Below are 26938 nucleotides of genomic sequence, written 5' to 3' on the forward strand. Positions count from 1 at the left end.
ACCTTATTGTACCTTCCTTCACAGGTCAAATATTTTTGTATGCAGGTGAGAAGAAGAGCATAATGTTCCTTGACATAATTCCTGGGCACTGCTTTTGTTAAATCTTCGTTTACATATGCCTCCTTTAAAAACTCCTTACAAGGATTCATGTCAAACTTAAAATTTTTAAACCATTCTTCTCGTCCTCTTGGGATCTCTGTCACAACAGATATTGCTTCTGGAGAAACCTGTACTTCTAACATGGCTACCTTTGAATTTAAACCAGTGAAGTTTAGCGCAAATTCTTTAGTTACCTGCGAATGTCCTCCTTGTAGCTTTTTACAAAAGTTCCAGCACCCGGCATCTTTGAACGCTTTCTTCACACCTTCATCCCTCAGTGTTATGTCTAAGCCCTCAGGTTCAGTCCTCTGGCATTTACCGGATCTGTGCTCTTTTTTCTCCATTTTTTTCTTCGAGATCTTCACACACAAAGTCTAACAGCTCTGGTTGAAATGGTGATTCAGCTCCTTTTTAATTCAGCCTCGCTTGAAATCAGCCTCGCTTTGAAATTCAAATTCTTTCATTTAAAACGCTTCAATACATAATCAGGCAGATTCGTCACTCATGCAGCACTTACGACTATCATTAAGGTCTATGCACGGTAAAATCCCTTGGGAATGATATTTCTGTGCATATCAACAGATCTAGTGGTGTGGTAGTGGCAAATGAGCGTTCAAACATGATATGAGAGGTACATAAACTGACATGAGTGGACACAACTGGTGACTCACCTAACGGACTTGACATTTCGGGAAAGATTCGCTGCAGAATGCACGAATCCATGATTTCACAGCGCTTTTAGTTTTAAATTCTAATGATGCGCTGCAAAACAGCCTAATCATGACGCGCTGCGAAATTGCTTAACCATAATTGCACTGCGAAACTGGCAAATGGGATTACGCTGCGAAATCACTAAAAGACACGGTGACTCGGATAAGACAAGATATGACTATGGAACAATGATAGGTGGAGGAGAACCAATGGGTGTCGAGTATGGTTTGAGTTAAAAACCTTTAAAACTCCAAATCCTAAGTGAGGAAAAATAAAATGAAATCAACTTAACACAGACCTTTGTCATCGGACTAGGACAGACAATTATATGCATCAAATTTTTAGTTCTAAGTGATAACAGGAGCGATAATAATAGGAATCCTACTTATCACAACGTCAAGCTATTAGAGCCTAGATTGACCTTAGGTTGAAGGGAGGCAATCCTAGGATAACCACAAACCAAGCTTAACCTGGTAGCTAGCCCTACTAGGTCGAGAGAGGGCTCTCTCCTTGTGACTCTCAGTCAAGATGACTGATTCAGATTTGGATTTTAGACTAGGTATAGTATCTCTAGGGTTTTTTGGTTGATTTTTATGGTTTTGTTGTTGGATCAAATGGAGCAGGCGGCTTTCGGTCCGGGAAATCAAGTCAGGAATGTAGGGTGTTCTGTGGGGTGAGGTAGGTAGGTGTTTTAGCACTTGGATTTGAGTGAGATGCTAAGTATAAGACTGGTGAGGAACTGAGGAGGGAATGCAAATATCATGAGTCCTCTTCAAACAACTGAAAACATAAAAAACTAATGTATTCTCAAGGTAGAGCACTGTTACCAATGTATTCTACCTATCTATCTTGACTTCAATTAGCTGAGAAGAATGAATTAGATTTTGACACACATAACACATGCGAAAAACTATTGATAGAAGGAGAAACAATGCAAAAACACATTACCACAAGAATCCCACAAAAATAGCTACAAGTCCTGGTTTATTTCCTTGGTAAACTGCTATAGAGATGTACAATGTACCTCAAAGCATCCAAGAGAGTCCAACCTTTGCTAATGACTGAAAAAATACATAATATAGACATGAAAACCACTTATGCTAGCCATCAGGGGTCGAAACCAAGAGATAAGGGATTGTTTCAACCATATATAAACTAAGAATAGGAATATAGGCAGTGGAACAACTTGCCTCTAAAACCATGGAAACTGATTCATTCACCCTCAAACCACCTCAAAATGATGAATCTACTCTCTAAGGTCATTTTACAATTACATTTACGTAGCAAAGCATCATTTATAATCATAAATTCATCCAAGATGAGAGAAAAAGTCAACTTGTAGAAAAACTAGGCGAAATTTGGATTTTTGAGCAAATTGGTTCTATGCGCAAAGCCACCTGCCAGGTGCATAGCACTACTTCACAACTAATTTTGGAGGCCTTCCCCTTAGCCAAATTTAGCCCAAGATATCTTGTTGGAAAGGTATTCCTATCTAGTTTCTAGAACATCTTAAATTTTTTCATTTGGATGTAATTTCCCCCCTCCAAAGTGGAATCTCCCAAGGCTTCTTCCTGTGTGTCCAAAAAGAGGTAGAGAGGTCATTTTTCGATGCTTTTTGAACTTTAGGTGACCAAGTTTTGCTCAAAAATTGCTGAAACTTTCAGGGATTGATGTTCTCATCATGCAAAATCCAAATATGCAAACCATTTCTCCAAAACGTTCTCCATTCAAAAGGGTAACGCTGGTGGCACTACGCACCTAATGCAAATTTTTGTGTTGGAAAATTTCAAAATGACAAAAACTCACCATAACTTGCCTAGATTTGGCACAATGCACCCTCATTAATTGATTTGATGGGATAGTGAGGCATCAGCCAAGATTTTTAGCTTGTCATGCTCCTTTTTTCTCCTTAAGGCTTTCTGCAACCTAGCCTTAAGCTTCCTCATCCTTATATTGTATATTTTATTCCAGGTCATGTAGTGGTAGGCCATGTGACGAAGCATCTTCTTGTCTCTATTGGCCTTCTCAAGAAGCCCCTCAAGGTGTATATTGACCCTTTCAAGCTAAGTTTCCTGGTCATTCTCGATCTCTTGTTCAATGGAGGTTAACAGAACATTGGCCTCCTTGATCTTTTGCCTACCTTCTTTTATCATTTGTAGCTCCATGAGGACTTGCTTTTCAATCAATTGTTTCTCTTATTGCTCTAGATAATTGATGATCCACTATTCCCTCTCTAAATTGTCTGACAAGGAATGTATCTCAACCTCTTGCTCCTTGATGATCATGTCTTTAGTAATCTTTGTACCTCGAGTTTCCAAATCAATGACATCAACTCCTTGTGTCTCCTCATTATCAACAAGGTCAAAATCTCTCTCTTACTCATCACTAAGTTCTTTGTCCTGCATCTTTTTCTTGCCTTTACCTTTTCCCTTGTTGTGTTTCCCAACCTACACCTATTTAGCTGAAGATGAAGGCAAAGCCCCTTCCACTCCTTGTGGAGATAACATTTGCTTGTAGCCTGTAGATGAAGGCGAGACCCCTTCCACACCTTATGGAGATAATACTCACCTGGCAGTTGCAAAAATTTTCCTAGTGCCTCTCTCATATGTGAGAAACATTGGAACTCCCACAGTTTTAGTCTCTTGGACCTTTTCCTATCCTGAAGGTCGACCTTCTTCTTGAGGAATTGATGAAAAGACTCGAGTGCTTTCGAACATTTCATGAGAAGTGGTAGATGCTGGTTAGCTGCTAGGGGTATGATTTCTTCTTTATAGTGAGTGTCATCTTCTCAATATTTCTGAATATGAAGTAGGGAATATTCATCATTCTCACCCTAGTGAAATCCATTAGCAGTCTAATGTGGTAAGCATACAGTCGGGAGAACCTACCTTCACAAGTAAAGTAGTTAATAATGATCTTCATCAATGGAGCAAACTTGTCCTCCAAGAACTTGAAGGGGAATACTCTGTTGAGTTTGTTATGACATTTAGCCTTAATGTAAGGATCATAGTACTCCCTGCTAATGTACTGACCTTTGTTCCATTTTTCTCCCACATTTGGAATACCTGTAGCCTCTGAAATAACAGCTGGTGACAAAGTGAATGTGACTTCAGCAAGGTGTACCTCATTGTTATCCAAATGTGTCACAAACAACCTTGCTAATTCACGATGAGATTTAACCCTTTCAACCATTTCACAAAAACTGAAACATGACTAATGTCTAAAATAGGAAAGGGCAAACGGGCAGGCTTGTAGTTCCCTCAAATTGGTGGGCTCCTCTCTAATATGTTTTCCTCCCTTATGAGGCCTTCTACCATGTGTGTCTCTCTCCCTAGAATTGTCACTATGGGTTTCTTCCTCCATTTCATACTCACTGTCCATCTCCATTTTTGTATAGTTGTTTCTCTTTGTGGTGAATGAAGAGTGGTGGATTGGTGAATGAAGGTAAGATGAGTATGAAGAGATTTTGAATAGGAAAGTAGGTGAGGGTGAACAAGAATGAGAAAGGGGATGTAGGGAGTAAGTAGGATTAGTGAATAGTGTAGAGTTTGGGATGTATGTATAGGGTTTGGGGATTATGGGTATAGGGTTTGGGATGTATGGGTATAAGGTTTAGGGAATGATGTCTAGGGAATTATGGATGGGAGGATGGGATTTAGGGAAACAGTAAAAAATGATATGGGACAACAGTAATGAGTGTATTTTTACAATATATGAAATAGTTTAGTGACAACTAAAGTTTGATGTTTTTGAGAGAAAACATAACCCAAAACTGATGAAACAACACTTTTTAGCAAGAATAGTGATGTTACTTACTCACAATGGAGGAATTTGGGAGTTTTGAGGCGATTTGATGAAATGTACAACTATTTGTAGCCCAACTGCCAGGTGCATAGCACACTTTCCTACGTGTGTAGCGCCACTAATGTGCATAGCGCCAGTTCAAAATAACACAACAAAGAAAACCCTAGTGCGTAGCACCGGGTTTTGGTGCGTAGCGCCAGGTAGTTTTCTCCAAAAACACAACAATTTCCCTCCCTTTGCTCAATAACACCTTAAAATCACGATTTTGTTCATAAAATTCAACTCAAACAATGAAATAACTTGAGAGAGAAATGACCTTTATATGGCTTGGGCACTTTTGATTTTTCATTTTTCAAAACCCACTTTATAATGTCTTTTGGCCTTTTTTCAAATACTTTTTTTTTATGCTTGACTTTTTGTTTGAATTAGGTGAACTGATGCTTGATAATCTTTTGTATTTGTAGTGGCATGTACTTGGAAATATTAGCAGGTGACCAGGAGCAACATGAGACTTATTAATTACATATGAGAAATGATGAAATTACATGAAATTTACAAATAAATACCAATGCTCTGTTTTCACCTCAAACTGGTTTTGAGGTGAAAAATTTATTAAGTTTACAAATTATGAAATTAAAAGTTTCCTGATGATTATTGTCATCCTCATGTGTCTGCTAACCATTATTAGTCAATGGTTACTGAAAATTTGACATGATGAAACCCTATTACCTAATGAAACTGAAACCCTAAGACCTAAGACCTATTTGATGAAATAAACTGAAAATGAACCTGAACCTAAACCATTGACTGAAGCACACATGAAAAGAGGTCAGCAAATATGTGTCATGAGGGAAAAACTAACATGTGCCTACCATCAGTTGATCCATGACCTAATGTAATGCAACTCGTTTAGAATGGAACTCCTAATATGAATTCAAAAGAGTGAATTTTGATCATTGATGGCAGTGTGAAGACACTGACACTAACACAAGCCACCAAACAAATGTATTTTCTAATGAAATGTTATGTCATTTATAAGTTGTATACCTTTAAAACCTTAATCTAAAGAATATATGAATAGTTGACATTATTTTTTAATCTAAAATTATCACTTATGATACTTTCATATGTCTTCTCTGCATTCCACAAGTTTGACTAGAATTTGTTATGGCAAGTTAAAGTTATGATAACTTTCCCAATACTTGCTAATTGTTTGCCTCTTCCCAACATAAAACTTATATAACATGAATCATGTCCAATTTTTCAAATATAATTTTGAAATTTTTACTTGAGGTGATTTGTTAGATCTCGATATATCTTTAAAAAATTCACATTATGAAGTATCCCAATATATATATCTATATATATAGATATAGATATAGATATAGATAACGAAAAGTTCCATGATCACTTTTTATATCTCCAAAATTATAGTGAACTAAAATAGAAAAAATTTAAGAGATATGACTTGATATTTATTCTTTATCTAATAAAACATTTATGGTTTGAAACTTCCTAGAGAAAATAATATAGTGAAAATTACAAGATGGCTCATTTGAATCAAATTTATAGGCTAACCAAAAACCCTAAATTTCATATTATATATCTCTAAAATTAAATAAAACCAAAATATGATATTTTAATTAAATTTTCCCCATTATCTCACTTAAATCTTATCAAAATTTAACCATCTTAAACATTGCATAAAGATATTTGTATTAAAACCTCCAAGATGATATGTCTGAAGTAAGAAAACCCTAGGTACATATGCTCTGATACCAAATGTTAGGAACCGTGTACCTTAAAAATGATAAAAAAACCAATAATTATAGTCCACATCAAGGGGGAAACCTCCTTTACAAAGAATATAATGTATAAGACAAGATTTGATGTTCCTAAGAATAGGTATCCTTAGTATATATATCAGAGACAAATGGTACATTAATAATAAAATGGGGCCATGAAATATTCTAGACTACATAACAATGTAACCATATAAATATAATCACTTGATATCTAGGGATTAATAAGAAGTTTTAGGGTTAACTTGGGGCTTATACATAGATTAACACTTTAGTATGAAACTTGTTCCGTAGTTTAGTACAACATCTAAAAGTGGATTTAATAACATAACAAAGGAGGAAGTAGATTGTGTAGTAGCCATTTAAGCTACATTGTTGTAGGAAAATCCATAATGTGTTCCTATTTCTTTGTATTTGCATATCATAATTAGAAAGGGAGTAGAGTATAAGCCTTACCTTCTAGCTAATTTTTCACTCATTTTGAATATCCCATGATACATCTTGTGTTCATTATATGGATGTTGTGTTCAATTTCATAACTCTTTCATTTTGATTTTAGTTATTTTTTATATTTAAGAATTAATAATTAATACCAAAACCTAAGGAAATAGTTTGCATGATCTAATATTTTTATAATCTTACAAGATATATTATCATGAAATATTCTAGCAAAATATCCATAGTAGTTTCGAGATCATATTGATATCAGAGCAATTTTCCTTGGTGCATTTGTGGAAAGATGTAGAATCTAAGAGTTGGCTTAGGAAATAAGTCATAGAAGCCCACCTTTGGTGGATAATTATATTTGTAACAACCCCTATGATGTAGTGGAAGAGATCATTTTTAGATAGAAGATAAAGTTTTCGATATCTCTCGCAACATACATCTCTTCATGATAGCTTTAGTGAAACAATTTAGGCCTTTTGGGAGGCCGCTAGTTCTAAATTAAAAGTTATAATCGATGAGAAATCAATAGATGTTAAAAACCTAGAAAAGGAGCCAAAAAAAGTAGTTGAGAAGGAGAAACCAAGTTCTAGAGCCATCACTCCTTTGCTACCTCTATTCAAAATGGACACAAAATTGGATATCAATCTCTATTAAGTAGAGATTAATGTTATCAGGTTGAATCATTGGTTACAATAGTTAAAGGTGTATTTTAGTGTCCATAATTTAGATAAATAGAAAAAAAATCATTTTCTCAACTAAAACTAGAGGGACATGCACTGACCTAGTTGGAAAGCAACATGGAAACACTTAAGCTGGGAAATGATCCACTAGTAACTCATTGGGATGAAATTAAATCCATGTTTAATTCATTGGCATCACTTTAAGAGAAGGCAAGGGAAGAGTGTGAAAGAATACACCACCAAATTTAGGAGGATGAGGATCATTTTGGGTATCTCTACTAAGAACATAAGCATACTCCTCAAGTATCTGAGAGGTCTACCTAGTCATTAATTTGTGAAAGGAAGTGATGACCTTGAATCAAAGTACCATTGACAATTCCTATGTGTAATTGTAGTATAAAGAACATAGACCATATGAAAGGAGATCCAAGTGGTTCCAAATAAAAATACCACCAAGATGCTTCCAAGAAGGGGACAAAGAAGTGGAAAGAAAATATAAGAAGGAGATAACCACTACAAATAAATGTAGGGATCTAAAAGACCATTTAAGTGTTTATGAACATGTTTAAGATAAGTGTTTGAAGCTACACCTAGTGTCGAATCCAAAGAAATATAAGAAAGATGCAAAGAAGAAGAACCTACTAGGAAACGATTTGGGTAACTAGGTGCAAAGTAATTCAAGTGTGTATGAGAATATCATAACACTACGTTATCAAAGGAGGTGAATCTAAGTAGCTTTAATCAAAAGGAAGAGATCTAGATGAAAAAAAGCTTCCATATCAAGAAGCAAGTAAACAATGCTAAGACATGCTCCATTTGACCCCTCCTCACATTCCAACCTAATATTATATTATTTGGTTAGCAATATTAAGTTGTAAATTCATGATCATCCAAGCGCATGTTCATTGGGACATGTGAATAAATATGTATAGATAAAATTTAGAAAATAGTGTAATATTATGTTAGCCACAAGTGTATATTTTATGGATGGAGTTGAGTTAGATGTAGTATATCTTAATGTTTGTTGTGAATTGTTTAGAAGCCCCTACATGTATATGAGGAATGTCATATTCATGAAAAGAGAAAACTAATACTACTCGATCAAGGATTGGAAGTATTACATGATCATTGAACACAAATGAATGCCAAACATATCTTTGGTAATTTCTAACCAAGCCAAAATGTTGGCCATCTATACCAAAATGTATATATTTCTTTTCTTAGGAGAAGAGTAAGGGCATCCATAGAAGGATGTACCTAAGAAAAAATTATTTGGAAGATTTTTGTAGGATTATAGAGATATTATCCAAGATATTAAAGGGTTTGCATAAGATAAAAAAAATCCTAACTACCCATTACCAAATACTATGTCTTATAAATGTTATATTTAGGAATTAGACAATGTTAAAAAAATAGTCACAACAAATACTAGATAAGGGGGTAATATCACCAAACACTTCACCTTATGGGTCACCTATCATCATAGTACACAAGAATTACAGGACTTGGAAAATGTGTATCAATTGAAAATATTTGATTAATATCACACTTAAGAATCCATACCCTTTATCTACGATTAATGGTTTTACAGACAAATTGCAACATTCCAAGTAATTTATTAAGTTGGATCTCAAATATGGATACTACCAGGTATATATCAAGCAACAAGACACCTATAACATTGCCTTAAAGACAAGGAAAGTTTGTCAATAATGGTTAGTCCTCCATTTTAGTTTACGGAATGTCTCAGACCAGAAGTAACTCCAGACTTGGCAGAAAAACTGATTCATTTATTTCATTAGGTAGCTATTGTTATATACATGAATGTGACTGATCAGTTCATCTTCTTGATGACTGTTCACATTCCAAATTCTCCTAATCGCAGAGGATTAGGTGTCAACATTCCCCCCCTTAATCTAAAGGGATGTTGGTGAGTCCAAGCATCGTTCTGAATCTTTCAAGCTTTTCTCTTCCAAGCGCTTTGGTGAAGATGTCTGCAATTTGCTCATTTGTGGAACAATGACGGAGATGGATTGTTTTGGCCTCAACATGATGTCGGATCAGATGATATTTAGTATTGATGTGCTTTGTACGATCATGGAACTTTGGGTTCTTGGCCAACTTTATTGCAGAGGTGTTGTCAATCATGAGTGGAGTTGATTGTACTTGTTTTACCTGCAAATCTTCAAGAATTTTCCTGAGCCACACAATTTCTTTTGTTGCTTCAGCTGCTGCCACATATTCTTCTTCTGTTCTGGAATCTGCTGGAACTGATTGTTTGCATGATCTCCAAGAGACAGCTCCTGATCCAAGACTCATAGCATATCCTGAAGTAGATACTCCAGTTTCTTTGTCTCCATCGAAGTCTGAATCAGAGTATCCAATCAAGCTGAAGTCGTCCACCTGTGTATACTTGATTCCAAGGTCTTGAGTTCCCTTCAAGTACCTTAGAACTCTTTTTGCAGCAGACCAATGTCCCTCACAAGGTTTTTGCATGAACCTGGAGAGGATTCCAACAGTAAATGAAATGTTTGGTCTGGTAGTAGTGAGGTAGATGAGACTTCCTACAAGTTATCTATACCTTGTTGCATCCTCAAATTCCTTTCCTTCAATAGATGTGAGCTTTAAGTTTTGTTCCATTGGAGTAGAAAGAGGATTGCACTCTGTCATGCCAAATCTGTTTAACAAATCTCCAATGTATTTCTTTTGAGAAAGAAATATGGATTTTGGATGTTGGGTTACTTCAATGCCAAGATAGTAATGAACATAGCCCAAATCAGTCATTTCAAAACTTTTTCCTAATTCTTTCTTTATGGATGCAATATAGCTTTCATTGTTCCCTGTCATTAAAAGATCATCTACATATACCACAAGATATACAACTATTTTTCCAACTTTCTTGACAAATAAAGTTGCATCATCAAGATCAAAATGATTGAAGTTGAGTTTCAGAAGATGCTCAGTTAGTTTTTCATACCAGGCTCGTGGTGCTTGTTTGAGGCCATACAAGGACTTCACAAGTTTACATACTTTATGTTCATGTCCTTTCACAGCAAATCCTTCAGGCTGGGACATAAAAACATTCTCTTTTAGATCTCCATTCAAGAATGCAGTTTTTACATCCATTTGATGGAATTTCCAACTGTTCTGAGCAGCTAGTGCAAAGAGTGTTTGGATGGTGGCCCATTTTGTTGTGGGGGAAAAAGTTTCCTCATAATCGACCCCTTCCTTCTGTGCAAAGCCTTTTGCCACAAGCCTAGCTTTGTGCTTGTTAAGTGAGCCATCAGCTTTGTATTTGTTCTTGTAGACCCACTTGCAGCCAATTGGTTTGGTTCCAAATGGAGGATCAACCAGCTTCCAAGTGCCATTCTTTATGAGGGCATCATACTCCTTTTTCATCGCTTCTTTCCATTCATCATGAGAAGCAACTTCTTTGAAGGAAGTTGGTTCAAAATCTGTAGACAAGTTCAATTCACAATCATAAGTAACATCCATATCAACAGGTGAATTAGAGTCATCTATATCACCTCCATTTTGTCGGTTTGAATTTCTGGTTCCTGTTTTTCCAATTTCATCAGGATGAACACTTTCAAGTGTCTTTGTCAGCCACTTTGGGGGACCTTTCTGAGATGGTCCAGGCTACTCTGTTGATTGAGTTGGGACTGAATCAAGATTGAGTCTCCCAATTCTATCAATTACATCACTTAAAGCATCATCCGTTGTTGGAATTTCATGCAGGGGAGATTGTTCTTCAGAAGAAGATTCCACATGTTGATCTAGTATAGGAATCCCCCCTTCAAGATGTGGAATCTGATTATCAAATTCTTGAAATGATTTTTTTTTGCGAATCTATCCAAGCGATCAAGTTGCCGCTCAACAACATTGTCAGATTTGGATGATTCCAGAAAAATGACATCTCTAGATACAACAAACTTTTTATTTACTTCATCATAGAGGCGGTATGCTTTAGAGGTGTTTGAATACCCCAGGAAGATACACTTACGACTTCTAGCACCAAGTTTGTTTCTATGTACCTTTGGTATCAAAGCATAACAGGTGGAACCAAAGATCCTGAGATGTTTTACCGAAGGAACATGTCCATACCACAATTCATAAGGAGTCTTGTTTCTTATAGCATTAGATGTACATCTATTCTTTATATATGCCGCACATAGAATAGCATCAGCCCAAAATATTATCTTTACATTTTTGAAAAAGAGCATGGATCGTACCATATTCAAGATTGTTCTATTCATTCTTTCAGCTACAACATTTTGTTGGGGATTATAAGGCACAGTTGTTTGATGTTTAATCCCATGTTGGCAAAGATAGTGTTCAAATTCATTTGATGTATATTCTTTTCCATTATCAGTGCGAATAGACCCAATATGAGATTGTGCATCATTTTCAATCCATTTATGAAAATTCTTGAATGTTTGAAAAGCATCAGATTTGTTCTTCAATAAATAAACCCAACACATTCTGGTGTAATCATCAATAAATGTCATGATATATTTATTCCCATTTGCAGAAGGAACAGGCATTGGACCACATAAATATGAATGAATGAGTTCAAGCTTCCTATGTGCTCTTGAATGTGAATCATGAAAAGACTGTTTGCTATGCTTTCCTAGAATGCAAGCATCACATTGCTTATGTTTCCTAGGAATTGTAGGCAAACCAGCAACACCATTTTTCTTCAATAAGTGGAGACTGTCATAGTTTAAATGTCCAAATCTAGCATGCCATAATAGACTTGATGGAAGTGTACCTTCTTCATGATGAGAAATATATGAGAAATGTTGTGCATGAGCAGAGGTTCCTTGCAGTTTGAGAAGCCTTTCTTCTTATATTCCCCTCATGACAAGTGAGTGGTCAGATGCTTTTCTTACCTCAAGCTTGCCATCAAACATATGAATGGAGTGACCTTGCTGGCGGATGTGGACCAAAGACAACAAGTTTCTCTTGAGCTGTGGGAGATATAGAACATGATCCAGAAGAAAGTCGGGAAGACCAGGCAGTTTAAGCCTGATTGTGCCAAGCCCTGATGGCTTGATTTTTGACTGATCTGCAAAGTATACTGTTCCATCAACATTGTCAATGAAATCTTCAAAAAAATCTTTCCTATCAGTCATATGATAGGTTTCTCCTGAATCAAGAAACCAATCATTTTTCGAAGAAGCAAGTGAAGCATTAAACAAATCTTCATTTACTCCAATGTTACATTGTGCCTCAATATAGTGAGCAGATTCAAGTGCTTTACCTTTGTCTGTATCATCAGTTTTACCTTTCTGCTGGTTTCTTTTCTGCTCAATTTTGTCCCATGGTAGCTTGCATGTAGAAGCATCATGTGATCCATTTTGTTGGCATCGAATGCAATGCAGATCTACTTTTTCTGCTTGAGAATGTCTGCCCCCCTGCCTCTGAAGCATCTTCCTCTTCCTCTTCGTCCATCTCTTCCTCTTGTAGAATCTTAAGCATGATGCTTTTCTTTATGAGCAAGGCAAACAGTCTCTTCAGAAGATTCAGGGACTGTCTTCTTTCCAAAGGCTTTCTCTCTTTCAGCAAACTTTTTCACAAGAGAATCAAAGGTTATATCTTTAAGATTTCCATTTGCTTGTAGAGACTTAAGATAATTGGAGTAAGTAGGATAGAGTGCCTTGAGAAAAGCAATAAGAGGGATATCCAGCTCAACCTTAGTGGATTTAATATCATGCATTATAGACTTTACTTCAGATGCAAGAGCAAGAGGATCATTATTTTTCAGTTCAAGAGTGAAGAGTTTAATCATGAGGTGCAGAATGTGAGTCATAGAGTTCTTTCAGCTTTTGTAAAGCTTCAAAGGCAGTTGAATATGATGAAATATGGCGACTTACTTCTTCATTTACAGATGTTGCGATTAATGCATAGGCTTTGCTGTTCTTGTTTTCCCAAATGACGAGCTCTTTGTTTGATGTAGGCTGCACTGGGTCATTTTCTCCTTCTCCGACACAGACTCCTTTCCACAACTCATTGAAGATGAGGGTGTGTTTTATCATCCGGGACCATTCAGGATAGTTCTCCTTGCCAGTGAGAACTATTCCTACCATAGAGATGATTGAATGCATTCTGTGAAAAAAAAATAACTTCTGCTGATAGAATAATACTTCTAATGGCAAAAAGAATGTGCTTTTGTGGAGAAAAAAACTTTTGCTGCTAAAAGAATGATTCTGATTCTGCTACGCCATTTATATATTATTGACTATTGAAATGAATGCTGATAACATGCTACCACTGTAACATATATCACCACATATATATCACCGCATGAACAATTTGAGCGCTTGTGTTAAACGCTGCCACTGTAAAAATATGAGCACTGCTATCACCGTACCATATATCACAGCATATATGTGTCACATAAAAATTGAGCGCTGCTACTGTAACATATATCACCGCATACATAAAAATTGAGCGCTGCATATATCACCGCATATATATATCACATGAAAATGTAACATATATCACCGCATATATATATCACATGAAAATTTAAACGCTGCTTACTGTAACATATATCACCGAATCATCATAGCAGAGATAACGGCCAACACATGAAGCACCAAGCTATGAGGGAGGAAGAGTCATATTTGTGCATTAAGCATCAAATCTGCATAACATACCAAATCCCGCTCAACTCAACCGTAGCCCAGCGCTCTAGTTTAGAGCCAAGCCACAAAGGGAAGAGCCCACAAGGGGTGCAAGTGTATGCACGTACTGGAAAGAAACCCCGGAATACCGCTTCCTTCCAAACGACTCTTCAAACCACCGTTCCAAAGCTGGCCGACAGAGGCATTCTCCAAAGCTCGAGCTTCTGATAGACATGAAACCACTAGCAATAACAAAAACAACTTTCAAACTGTAGAGCAACCATGTCAGTTCATACCAGTCTTTAGCCGCATTCGATACCATTCATAAGTATCGATCAGCAGTATTTATTTGAAACAGGTCCGATACACGAATTCGCCTGTAGCGCAGAACCAGGGTTTCAACGAGGCCGACAATGCTATTTTTGTTATTTTTATCATTTCTAACATCATTACTATGACCGTGAAAAACATTTTTCAGGACATGAAAGGCAGTATCGGGAGCATCTCCAGGCGGAGCTTTGAAGTAAAGTTCCTTAGATCTCGTTCACAGAGTGCTGTGGACGATTTACATTATAAAAGCAATGCGAATAATAAGAATAATAGTAATAATGGAGGCTTGCAGTGCAGTTTGTGGGCGAATATGCCCCCTGAGTTGATAAGAGATGTTATTCAGAGAATTGAGGAGAGCGAGAGCAGTTGGCCTTGCAGGAAGAGTGTGGTGGCATGTGTTGGGGTTTGTATGACATGGAGGCAAATTACAAAGGAGCTTGTTCTGATACCATTGAAGAAGGTAACGACAGGGGACGTGTTCGAGGCTTGATGTGGAGCACCTCAGGTATCTTGACTGTTCAATTTCAGATGTCAGGCCTATGCAGGTCAGAGACAAGCGTTATGGACAGAGCGCAGTGGCAGAGGCAGATTATTTTAAAACAAAAGGGAATAAAGTAGAGGCAGAGGCAGAGGTCAGGACAGAGGAGTTACAAGGAGTTTAATAGCTAAACAAGAACCTGGCTCTGATACCATGTCAGACCAGGAGTAACTCCAGACTTGGCAGAAAAACTGATTCATTTATTTCATTAGGTAGTATTGTTATATACATGAATGTGACTGATCCGTTCATCTTCTTGATGACTGTTCACATTCCAAATTCACCCAATCCCAGAGGATTAGGTGTCAACAGAATGCACTAGCTACACTATGCAATTGATGATTAATGTATTGCATCATTATTTAGATTTATTTGTAATAATGTATTTGTATGACATAGTTGCTTATATATCTACTTAGGATGATAACATATCCCATTTCATGTGAGTTTTAGAGACTAAAAAAACATCAATTGTTACCAAACCTGAATAAATGCGAGTCTTCTTAGAAATCATTGACGTATTTGGAATATATAATTAGCAAAGGGGATCTCAAGTTAGATAAAAAAAAATTCCGTCGTGAGGTGGTTGATTCCTACTATTGTTACTAAAATTATGAGCTTTGGTGGGGCAACATAATACCTATGGAAATTCATATCATCCTTTGTAACAATAGATGTGCCACTTCACATAATAATAACTAGTGGAAAGAGTTTCCAGTGAGGAAATAATCAATAGAAAGATTTCAATAAGCTAAACTTAAGGATCATTCAAGCACTAGTTCTCATTTCCTTCATATGATAATAGCTACTGGAAATAGTTTCTGATATGGATCTTGGTGGGAGACCCCCAAGATCTAAAAGATTGAAATGGATCTTCGCGGGGGGAGGGGAGGTGTTGAGAAATCTAGGGTATGAATAGTTAAAATTTATTTGCTAGTTAATTGCTTGTGATATACTTTTTACTTCTTAGCTTATATTCTTCTCTTCATTATAATATTATTGTGTTATTTTTGTTATGACAATTACCAATATGCACAACAGAATACAAGTGACACAGTTTATAGACTTGTCAACCAAGGCCAAAACCACTCACCTCTTGAGAGGAAAACCCGATCAAAATTATTCTTCTAGACATTCAATTGATGGATATGAAGACCATGACAAAGACCGTTGACTCCAGTATCCTCCCAAGAAACTTGTTACTAACCTTGATGATCTACCTCTTTCCTCTCTCAAATTTCTTCCTGATCTCAAACTGCTCTCCTCGGCTTCCTCTTAAGAAACTCAGTCTCTATCCTTCCCACTGCTTCTTCTTGGCATCCTCTTAAGAATATTGGTCTCTATTATTTCATTGGCTTCTTATAGAGAATCTAAGTATCTATTCTTGATCTCTTTTTTAGTCATCCAAAACAAGTACCCCAAAAGAATCCCTCCTTCATTGACCCCAAAAGAATCCCTCCTTCATTGACCCCAAAAGAATCCTTCCTTCGCTATCCCAAAAAGAAACCTTCCTTCGCTGACCCCAGATTAAGCCTTCCTTAGCTATCCCTAGAAGAATCCTTCCTTCACTCACCCTAGAAGAATCCTTCCTTCAGTGACCCCATAATAATATTTCCTTCATTATCCCCAGAATAAACCTTCTTCGCTATACCCAAAAGAACCCTTCTTATCATGTTTTCGAACTTCTACTTTGTAACCTATTCTTCACACTTCTCTTCACTGAATGCTTGTCGAGGTGATTTCCTCTAAGTGAGGCTGGGTGTGACTATTTATACACCTCATCTCATGTCCCTTAGGCCAACATGATCACAAGTAGTAAGGAAGACTTCTTCTAGAAAGTTTTTTCATCGTTGTAGGCTGAATTGAAGAGGATATGTGACAAGGTCTTGGAGGATATTTTACATAGATATGTTTGACCTTTTGCAAAGTGTAACATGACTTCATTACATAACAATGAATCTATCATTTTATGACTAGATGATAAATAATACCTAAAGACTCTCAATGGGATCCTTGACGCAAAATAAAATATCTTGCTCATGAAACCAATGAAGAAAGAAATACAATAATTTTATTTTGCTTCTTTACATATTATTACATAAAATCATAATTATATGTCATTATGAAGACTAAACCTAGTTACACTTTTTAACAAGAGGCCCATAAGATCTGAAAATTTGAAATTCCAGGAGAAAAGTGGAGAACATCTAGTAAACAAAACTACAAAAAACTTTCTTATTAAAACTGGGAATAATTGTAAAAGATACATTATGGTGAACAATTTGTCCTTTTACAAAATGTGACTTGTTACATACAGTTTTTTTTTATAGTTTTAATAGCACAAGTAAATTCCATGGGTGGATAGATACCATGGGTGATTGAATACCATGGGTGGGTCTCACTTACAATACCATGGGTAAATATAATGGGTGAATGAATACCATGGGTGGATGCCACTTATAATACCATGATTAAATTCCATGAGTGAATAAATACCTTTTGTGGATGAATACCATGGATGGATTCCATTTACAATAACATGGGTATATTCCATGAGTGGATAAATACCATGGGTTGATGAATACCATGGGTGGATGCCAATTTCCATTCAGATCATTCCTCCTTCCTTTAGAATAAATGGTCCCCATTGCGTGAAGTTCCCTCGTAAGAAGCTTTTGTTGAATATGAAGAGCCACAGAAGAGAAGGATTTGATGTGGTTAACCCATAATTGTGATGAACGAAGATCCTAGGACTTCGATAAAGTGTGGTTTTTTGTATGACATATAACCATGACAAACAAAGATCTAAGGATATAGATACCCTGTAATTCTTGTGACCAACTATGATACTAACATTGTGCGCCTAGCAAATGGACTTCAATGGCAAGGATTTTGTGCGATTGACCCATAACCATGTTGCTGATTGTTGATAAAGTAGCAGGTGCCTACATAGCTTGGGGTGAGAGGGCACATCTCTAAAGAACCTAAGCAAGATGCTTCTATGCTGAAACTAATGAATGTGAAGTAGGTGCCTACTAAAGTAGGGTGGGAGTGCACGTCTCCAAAGGGAACCCGCTTCGAATGTTGTTCCAGATATAAAAAGTAATTTAAAATGGGCATAACTCAGTCAATATAAATCAAAATATTAATTATAACCTGTTTTTGGAAACAAATTGACCATTATGAATCTTCTTGTGAAATTGAAATCCATATCTAGACACTCTAAAAACTCATATTCGGGCTGCAATTGTCTCGTCGTCACAAACGTTCTGAAGAAAATAGCTGAAATTAAATCAACGATATCTCCCTCATCTAAACTCTGATTCGACTATTTTTTTTTTGAATTGGGTGTTTTTTTAAGAGGACCTCAAATATGCAATAATTTTTCTGAAATTATTCACAAAAAGATCAAAAAGTGATAGGAGAGTCATTGTCCATGAATTTTCGTCAAAATATTTCTACAACACAATTGATTTTAAATCAGCGATATCTCCCTTATCTCAACTTCGATTCAGTTGATTTTGTTTTTGAATTAGAGTAATTTTTCACAAGGAATCTAGATATGTTAATTGAATTTGTAAAATTTTCACTAAAACTTTCAAATTCTAATTTGCAAACTCCTCGCACAAAAAATTTCTTCAAAAAAATGAAAGGATAAAAAAAAAAAATCTTCCCTCTTTGCCCAAGAAAATTCTTTGTGGAGGTCATAGCATGTGCATGAAGTTTGTTGAAGATTGATGAAAAACTTTGAAATTAAATTATGTGTCAAACCCTCATTCCCATAGTCGTATCCTAAATCTGATACCACTAATCCAATCTTGGGGGTGTGCTCCAAGATCTAAAATTTGAAATGGATCCTCGGGGGGAGGCCTCCAAGATCTAAAAAATTGAAATGGATATTGTGGGGGGAGGCCTCCAAGATCTAAAAAATTGAAATGGATCTGGCAGGGGAGACCAATAAATAAAACGACAAACAATTTTTTTAATTAAAATAGAGAATAATTGTAAAAGCTACATTGCGATGGAAAATCCATCCTTTTACAAAATGTGACTTGTTACTTAAGTATTTTTTTAAGTTATAATACCACAGGTAAATTCCATGGGTGGGTAGATATCATGGGTGATTGAATACCATGGGTGGATCTCACTTACAATACCATGGGTAAATATAAGGAGTGAATGAATACCATGGGTGCATGCCACTTATAATAACATGGGTTGATAAATACCTTGGGTGGATGCTATTTACAATACCATGGGTATATTCCATGAGTGGATAAATACCATGGGTCGATGAATACCATGGGTGGATTCCAATTTCCAATCAGATCAGTTTCTAGTGAGGAAAGAATGAGTAGAAAATTTTCAACAAGCTCAAATTAAGGATTATTTAATTACTAATTCTCACATTTCCTAACTTACTTAATCATTTTGAATTGGATATGCATGTAAATGGACATGTTATAGTGGGGGTGGGTGGTTGGGTTTTGATGCAACAAGGTAATATGGTTTGTTATCATTTTGATATGTTTCAAGGAGAAGCGTTTAACAAACCATACATAGGATAAGGAGCTCTATGCCTTTGTACAATATGTTAAGAGTTGGAAGAACTATACGATGGGAAAGGAAGCTATTATCCACACTAATTACAAACCATTGTAGTGTTTTCATGCCTAGAGAAAGATACAACAAACTAAGAATTAAAATTGGTTGTATTTTTTGCAACAATTTCATTTAGTTATCAAATATAAAATAACACTAATAAGTTGGGAGACATGATTCCAAGGCCACCTAGCTTCAAGATCACATATTTGGTAACTCTTATGCGCATGGATCATTTTACCCATGATACATACAAAGAGCATACATATAATATGAAGACTATATAAATTTGTTTCAATGGCTACATGACCAAATTAATGTAGCAGGTGATAGGAGGCTAACTATGATCTCTAGAATGGTTATCTCTACAAGCTATAAATTCTCCTTATTCATAAAGTTGAACAATTGTAGCTTATAAGAGAGGATCACACCTCCAAGGTTGCAAGACATTTTTGTGTTGAGAAGATAGTTGAAAACTTACAAAGGTATGTGTATTGGACTAGAATGAAAGAAAAAGTAGTGTATTAAAGAGTGCATGATTTTTTTAGACCAACAAGCCTAGTAATAGAAAACAAGGTTTATACCATCCATTACCTATACCCACTCAACCATCATAAAGAATTTACATGGATTTTGTTGGTAATTTTTCAATAACTAGGATGGCACATGAATACATTTTTATGGTAGTTGAGTGGTTTCTTAAGATGTGCATTATTATGCCTTGTAAAAAGACCATCAAATGATAAGAAGATCACACCTCCAAGGTTGCAATACATTTTTGTGTTAGGAAGATAGTTGGAAACGTAAAAAGGTAGGTGTATTGGACTAGAATGCAAGAAAAAGCAGTATATTAAAGAGTGCATGATTTTTTATACCAACAAGACTAGTAATAGAAATCAAGGTTTATACCTTCCCTTACCTATACCCACTCAACCATCAGAAAACATTGCCATGGATTTTGTTGGTAACTTTTCAATAACTAGGAAGACACATGAATATATATTTATGGTGATTGAGTGATTTAGTAAGATGTGCATTATTATTCCTTGTAAGAAGACCAACAAATGACGAGAAGTAGAAAACATGTTATTTTAAGAGGTTTTGTTTCTCTTAGGGATACTAAGGATCATCATCTTATATATTGATAAAATATTTCTTAATGCCATTTGGACTACACTTTGGAAAACCATGGACACTAAGATAAAAAGATCTATACCATTCCATCCAAAAAATTGGATATATAGAAATATTTGATGGGAATTTGGTTCAACTTTTAAGGGACTATAATGAAGCATGCAAATATCTTAGATGAAAATCTAATTTAAATTCAAAACTCTTATAACAAAGTAATCCATATTTCTACTAGTAAGTACCCTTTCAAAACTGTTTTCAATATCTTCAACCTTTACCCTTGGATGTTGTCTAAGGATAGCAAGGAGGAGAGAGGGAATTCATTGGATAGAAGCATTGAATATGGAGAAGTTCGTTGAGAATATTAGGAAAATCCATTTGCAAATATGGGAGATTCTAAAGATGTCATGATAAATGTATAAGGTCCAACATGAGGAACACAAAATAGAGAAATCATTTAACTCGATAGAGTTTGGTTACAATTAAACAAATGAAGGTTATATGGTCTTAGGAAGAATATCGAGGCTATTTGGTATGTCCCTTTTAAAGTATTAGATAAAATCAATTATAATTATTATAGACTCACTCTACCCTAGCATATGAAAATTTACTCAGTAGTGAATGTTTTGAATCTAAAACTCTATGAGCCTTACATGTTGGATCAATAAACTAAGTGGGACCTACCTACCATAAAGTAATTAGCACTACAAGCTCAATAAAATTTGGTATAACATATAGCGTTCTAAAAGAAGTCTAGAACTACTAGATATGGATAGGATGAGATATGGTAGATTGGGATGAAAGGTCAACTTCAAAGCAGGGAAAAATGGAACTCTAGGGAGAAAGTAGGGGGAAAATTTACTCACCTCATTTAGTTAAAGCTTCAAGGAACCAAAATCCTCCGTAAATGGGGAAGTATGATTATATATTTTCACATATATATTGTAACTTATTGGGTGGAAGAATTGGAGGAATTGGCTAGTATATCCTATTTTATTAGTACTTCCTAGTTTAGAAAATTGGGATCCAAACCTTCCAAATCCCATTTGAGATATTATATGGATTTTTTCTCAATTAAAACTTTGTGAACATATGCTACATCCCATTTGTTATGTTTTACAAATTTAGACTTATACAACAATGGAGAAATAACCTTAAATAGAGCTTGTATGTTGAATTTCTACCTCCAACAAATTTTGACAAACATGATACAAGTGGATGACAGTTCAACCCCCATTACTCACATATGTATGGATATATACATGTGAATTTTCAATGAGATTCTAAAAGGTTCAAAATCTTATCATTAATATAGGGTTAACAACGTAAATCCCTTAATCCTAGATAGGCATTAAGATATATTAAATATCAAACCACTAGGAGGAGAGGGGTTTTATTCTCTACCATTTTACATGTTTCATAGTTGAGTAGAGCATGTAGGAGTGGATTTTGAGACCATAACATAGAAGGAAGTAGATTCTATAGTACTCAATTATGCTACAGTGCCATAGGTAATTGTATAATGAGTACCCCTTTCTTTGTATATACATACCATAATTAAGGAAAAGAGAATAGGGAATAGTATTCATATTGTAATTTTGTTTTCTTTGCTTTTGGGTTTCACATAATACATCTTGTGTTTATTGTATGGAAGGTGTGTTCATTTTAGTTTTTCTTTTTTTTTATGAAACCAGCTCAAGAAAAGATAGAAAAGATAGATCAACGCCTTAGAATTCAGCCTCTTCGAGGGGTAAACCTCCTTTACATTACATAAATGATCAATTTTTGGATGATACAAATGACAAAGCCTCCTTTCTATATATAGGAGTCTAAGGAGTCACAATATAATCCAGCCGACCTAACAATAATAATATAAAGCCACAAAAATAACAATAGAGGGATTCTATGGGGCACAGTAATAACAATATGGGGGCAATAGGGGCACAACAATATTAATAAGGGGTATAACTACAATAGTAATGGGGTAATCACTAGTATTATAGGGACCCAACATGCCCCTCTCCTTCAAAAAAGTGTTGTCCTCAATGCTTGAGTAGTTTTGGATACTTCTGCATAAAATTATCATCCTCCCATTTGGAATCTTCAGCGGATAAGTTCTTCCACTTGATAAGATACTCTGAAATTGATCGATTTCGTAGCTGTCGAGTTCTTGTTTCTATGACTGCTTCCGGTTCCAATATAATTTTTCCTTCCTCGTCAAGTTCTGGCAATATTGTTTGAACTGGGAGCTTGTCGCCTATAACCTTCTTTAAACATGAAACATGGAAAACTGGGTGCAATCGAGAAGCTGCAGGAAGCTCCAATTTGTATGCCATAGTACCAATCTTTTGCAACACCTTGTACAGACCATAATACTTTGGTGATAATTTATTATCCTTCTTAGCTTGCTTGAGGGACATTTTCTTATATGGTTGTAGCCGTAGGAATACCCAATCACCTACATCAAAACTTCTTTCACTGCGATGTTGATCTGCCTGTTGTTTCATTCTATTCTGTGCCAACACGAGGTTATCCTTTAAGAGTTGGAGGACTTGTTGTTGATGTTCGATGTGATGTTCCACTGCCTGAACCTTAGAATTTTCTCTTAAATATGATGTGATGGATGGTGGTTGATACCCATAAAGTGCCATAAATGGGGTCATTTTTGTTGCTGTATGGAAGGAAGTGTTATACCACCATTCAGCCAGAGGCAACCATTTGACCCATTGTGTCTGTTTATCAGATACAAAGCAACGAAGATATCCTTCCAAACATTTGTTTACTATCTCAGTTTTCCCATCAGATTGAGGATGATAAGATGAGCTATGAGCTAACTGAGTACCAAGACAAGAAAATAATTCTGTCCAAAAATTTCCAGTGAAAATGGGATCTCTGTCACTTACAATAATCTTTGGGTTTCCATGTAGCTTTTGAATTGTTTCCATAAATGCAGTAGAAACTGTACTGGCTTTAAATGGATGTGATAATGCACAAAAGTGTGCATACTTGGTAAGTCTGTCAACTACCACCATGATGACACTCTTTCCCTCAGACTTGGGTAAACCTGTGATAAAATCCATTGAAACCTCCTCCCAACGTTGGCTTGGAATGGATAAAGGTTGTAATAGACCTGGTGTCTTAATTGTTTCAACTTTATTTTGTTGGCAAACCAAACATTCCGCCACAAACTTTTGAATATCTGATTTAAGGCCATCCCAAAAAAATTCCTTCTTAACCCTGTGGTAAGTTTTTAAAAATCCTGAGTGCCCTCCTAAGGGAGAAGTGTGCAATTCCATAAGAATCTTTTGTTTTAGCTGGGAATTCTTACAGAGGTATAAGCGATCTTTGTACCATAACGAATCATTTTTCCAGCTAAATGTATCAGACATACTGGAATCTTGTTGTAACTTTCGAATAAGTGCCCACACTTCTTCGTCATTCTTCCATTCCTCCCTTGCTTCATTTATCCAATCTGGTTGGATAATAGAAATGGTGCACAACAATGCTTCCACATCCTCATCCTTTCTTGAGAGTGCATCTGCCACCACATTTTGCTTCCCTTTTTTGTAGATGATTTCAAAGTCATAACCCAACATCTTTGTGACCCACTTTTGTTGCTCTTCAGAGGATAATCTTTGTTCTAAAAAGTATTTAAGGCTATCATGATCCGTTTTTACCTTGAAGTGTCTTCCCATTAGGTAGGGTCGCCATTTCTTAAGTGCATGGAGTATTGCCAACATTTCCTTCTCATAAATAGCTTTGTGTAAAAACTTTCCCTTGATTGGACGACTTTCAAAAGCAATGGGTCTTTCATCTTGCATTAAAACAACACCAATTCCATTTCCTGAAGCATCACATTCCACAATAAAGGTTTTTGTGAAGTCTGGTGTAGCTAAGACCGGTGCTTGGCACATTGCCTCTTTAAGATGTTCGAAGGCCTTTGTTGCTTCTGGAGTCCATGAAAATGCATCTTTCTTCAATAATGTTGTTAGAGGTGCTGCTATTCTCCCATAATTCTTAACAAACTTGCGATAATACCCTGTCAACCCGAGAAGTCCTCAAGGATGCTAGGGTCTACCTTAACTCCTTCATGAGATACAATATGACCCAAATATTCCACCTCTTGGACTCCAAAGAAACATTTGGATCTTTTTGCATATAATTGTTTCTCCTCCAATAGTTGTAGCACCCTGTCAACATGTTCAACATGATCCTTCCAAGACTTGCTGTAGATTAGTATATCATCAAAAAATACTAACACAAATTTTCTAAGGAATGGTTTGAAAATTGAATTCATCAAACCTTGAAATGTTGAAGGTGCATTGGTAAGGCCAAAAGGCATGACCAAAAATTCATAATGACCCTCATGAGTTCTAAATGTTGTTTTCGGAATGTCTTCAATCTTCATTCTGATTTGATGATATCCCGAACGAAGATCCAACTTGGTGAAGTAAATTGATCCATGCAATTCATCCAGTAATTCATCAATGACAGGAATGGGAAACTTATCTTTAATAGTGAGCTTGTTGAGCTCCCTATAATCTGGACACATGCGCCATGATCCATCCTTCTTGTGCACCAATACTACTGGAGCAGAGAAAGAACTTTGACTTGGTTGAATTATACCAGCCTCTAGCATTTCTGCAACCATACGTTCAATTTCACTCTTTTGGGCATAGGGATATCTGTACGGCCTGATGTTTGGAGGAACACTTCCTGGAATCAGATGAATAGCATGATCATGATCACGCATAGGTGGGAGACCTTTGGGAGTCTCAAATACCTTGGAATGATTGTCCAAGACTTTTTGGAGATCTGGAGAAATAGATGATTCCAATGTGGAAACATCTAGCGAACATAATTGTGCAATTACACCTCTTTGTTCCTTTTTTAGAAGCTTTGTCATACCATTAGAGCTGATTATCTTTCCTGGTTTCCCTGCAATACCCCTTAATTCAACTTCCTTTCCTTCCACAGAAAATTTCATGAAAAGTTCTTGAAAATTAAAAGCTATTGTACCCAAGGATTGTAGCCATTGGACTCCTAGTACAACATCAGCACCTCCCATTGGAATGGAAAGCATTGGGCTAGTCAATACATATTCTCCCATGGATAGCTTGATATTATGGCACTTTCCAGAGCAATTTATTGTTCCTCCATTTGCAATCATCACTTGACACTCTGGTGCTGGATATAGGAAGCAATTCAATTCTTTTGCTACCTTACAATGAATAAAATTGTGGGTGCTTCCTGAATCAATCAACACTATTACCTTTTTCTTCTTGATTTGTCCTTCTATCTTGATGGTTTGAGGAGTGGTAATTCCCGCCAATGCATTACAAGATATGGTCGGATTTATTTCTTCTTTATCTAGGCTTTGTTCCTGGAGTATATCCTCTTCTTTTGACCTTTCTTGCTCCTTTTCTTCTTCCTCTTCACAATCTATGTAGAATAATTTCTTCTCAGCACACTTATGACCTTTAGTGTATTTGCTATCACAACTGTAACAAAGCCCTTTTGCTCTTTTTTCTTCCAATTGTTGTGGTGTCAACCTTATAGGTTGTGGAAGACTAGGGCAACAACACTTCCGTCTTTATAGTTGTGAGTGGTATGCTTCCTGGTTGCCATAATTTTGCTTTCCATTTTTCTTGCTAACCTGAATGCCTTCTCTAATGAATCAGGTTCCCAAAGGCGAACATCATGTTGGATATTATCCTTTAAAGACCCTATGAACACATCAATCCTATGCTCCTCTGGAATATCTTTTACCCTTATGTTCAATTTTTGGAACTCCTCAATGTGCTCCATTATTGAACCCTTTTGTTTGAGACTTATCAATTGGCTAAAAAAAGTGTTGCTTTTTGTATCCTCATAATGTGCTATCAATTCTTCCGTAAAAATTGCCCAAGTGATAAATTGTTTACGAGAGAAAAGCCATTGATACCATACAAACTGATTTGGTTCCAAATATAAAGTTGCCATACGTACCTTTGTGTGTTTTGCACATTATTGAGATCGAAGAATTGCTCCATCTGTAATATCCATGTGGCGGGATCCTTGCCATCAAACTTCCTCATATCGATTTTTGGAATATGGTGAGTCTTCGATCCAACATTAGAGTCTATGGAATCATGATTAACATTTCTTTTGTTCTCATCATGAGTT

This window comes from Pinus tabuliformis, chromosome 9, assembly GCF_031772625.1.
Source record: "Pinus tabuliformis cultivar Carrire ecotype Pingquan chromosome 9, CPIR1, whole genome shotgun sequence".
NCBI lineage: Eukaryota > Viridiplantae > Streptophyta > Pinopsida > Pinales > Pinaceae > Pinus > Pinus tabuliformis.